Source organism: Palaemon carinicauda, chromosome 14 (assembly GCF_036898095.1).
Source record: "Palaemon carinicauda isolate YSFRI2023 chromosome 14, ASM3689809v2, whole genome shotgun sequence".
Lineage (NCBI taxonomy): Eukaryota > Metazoa > Arthropoda > Malacostraca > Decapoda > Palaemonidae > Palaemon > Palaemon carinicauda.
The window spans coordinates 90937469-90939968 of NC_090738.1; the positions used below are offsets into that span (position 1 = coordinate 90937469).

The window sequence follows — 2500 nt, forward strand, 5'->3', positions numbered from 1 at the left end:
ATATATATATATATATATATATATATATATATATATATTTATATATATATGTATATATATATATATATATATATATATATATATATATATATATATATATAAATATATGGCTACATATGTATATAGGTACATATATATGTATATATAAACATACAAACTCATATATATAGTATATATAATCAAGAAAGCTCATTCATACACACACACACACACACATGTATATATATATATATATATATATATATATATATATATATATATATATATATATATATATATATATATATATATTTATATATATATATAAATACATGTATATATATGAATATATATGTATATACATATATATATATATATATATATATTATATATATATATATATATATATATATATATATATATATATATTTAAACACACACACACACACACACACACACACACATATATATATATATATATATATATATATATATATATATATATATATATATATATATATATATATATAAATATATGGCTACATATGTATATAGGTACATATATATGTATATATAAACATACAAACTCATATATATAGTATATATAATCAAGAAAGCTCATTCATACACACACACACACACACATGTATATATATATATATATATATATATATATATATATATATATATATATATATATATATATATATATATATTTATATATATATATAAATACATGTATATATATGAATATATATGTATATACATATATATATATATATATATATATATATATATATATATATATATATATATATATATATATATTTAAACACACACACACACACACACACACACATATATATATATATATATATATATATATATATATATATATATATATATATATATATATATATATGGGTATTTATATACTGTATATCTATATATATAGCTGTATATATGTATGTATATATATACAGTATATATACATACACATATATATATATATATATATATATATATATATATATATATATATATATATATATATATATATATATATATATATATATATATATATATATGTAACCGTATGGAAAATGGTTTGACATAGATACGAACATATCAAAGGCCTTTATCCTGCAGTGGACTACAAACGGTTGTACTTATATATATATATATATATATATATATATATATATATATATATATATATATATATATATATATATATATATATGTGTGTGTGTGTGTGTGTGTGTGTGTGTGTGTGTGTATGTATATATATAAATATATATATATATATATATATATATATATATATATATATATATATATATATATATATATATATATATATATATATATATATATATATATGTATGTATGTATTGTGTGGGTGTGTGTTTGTGTCAGTGCTGGCTTTTGTGTATGTGTTTGTGTCAGTGCTGGCTTTTGTGTATGTGTTTGAGGGTTTGTATTCGAAAAAAAGTCTTGTGTGGTATTTTATAGGAATCATTACATTATCATAATGAAAAGACATTTTTTACTGCGTAGCACTTTTTTATGTATTCACCAATACATAGAGCGACAATAATAATAGATAAAGTGATATATTACGACGCATGTCCCTTTCCATCTTTAACCTGCGATATCTCTCTCTCTCTCTCTCTCTCTCTCTCTCTCTCTCTCTCTCTCTCTCTCTCTCTCTCTCTCTCTCTCTCTTTTTTCATTCTATATTCTTTTTTTCACCGGTTTCTCCTCCTTTGTTTACCATTAAAAATTATTTCATATAATTACAGAGGATTAGTTTGAATAAAAATGGTGAATTTTTCCTCTCTCTCTCTCTCTCTCTCTCTCTCTCTCTCTCTCTCTCTCTCTCTCTCTCTCTCTCTAAAGTAATTTAACGCTCGTCACGGTGGACAACTTCCAAGAATCCTTTATGCTTTATATTCTAGAATCAAAACTCTCCCCTTTAAGATTACGCCAGCAAGACAAGAGAAATGAGATTATCTTTCATTGTTTTTTTGTAATGATATATAATAAAAAAGTGTTTCCTTAAAGTGTCATTGAGAATTGTGGTTTCCGTTCGCAGCTGAAAAGTTACTATAATAATTCATCTTATTACTTACATTTAGTTTATTAGTTCTATTTAATATCAGTTATCTAGGTAACATCACCATCTGGTGACGAAGTACACTTCTTGACCGTCATTAATAAAGTTTGTTTCATTATGAATATATGCTAGAAATATTATCTTGTTCTAAAGAATAATGAGAGATGTAGTTCCAAGAACACGCTGAAAGGAACAAGAGATATTGTTATTACTTGTATTATAAAGATAAACTTACCTAAACTTTCCTCTTGCATTATTAAAAGGAACAGGAGAAAAATTCAGAGATTGTGTTTTTCATATTGAAATAAAATAGATGCGACAGAGAGTGATGAGACAAAGCTTTCTAAGAAGAGAATAGAGAATATAGAAAAAAGAAATAGAAAGATCAGTGGAAAATCATCA

General features: G+C 21.6%; 1 protein-coding gene across 1 annotated transcript in view; it reads left to right on the forward strand.

Moving 5' to 3' along the window:
• Positions 1 to 2500, forward strand: part of LOC137652877 (basic proline-rich protein-like) — a 30106-nt gene that overhangs the window by 18963 nt on the left and 8643 nt on the right. The window lies entirely within an intron of this gene.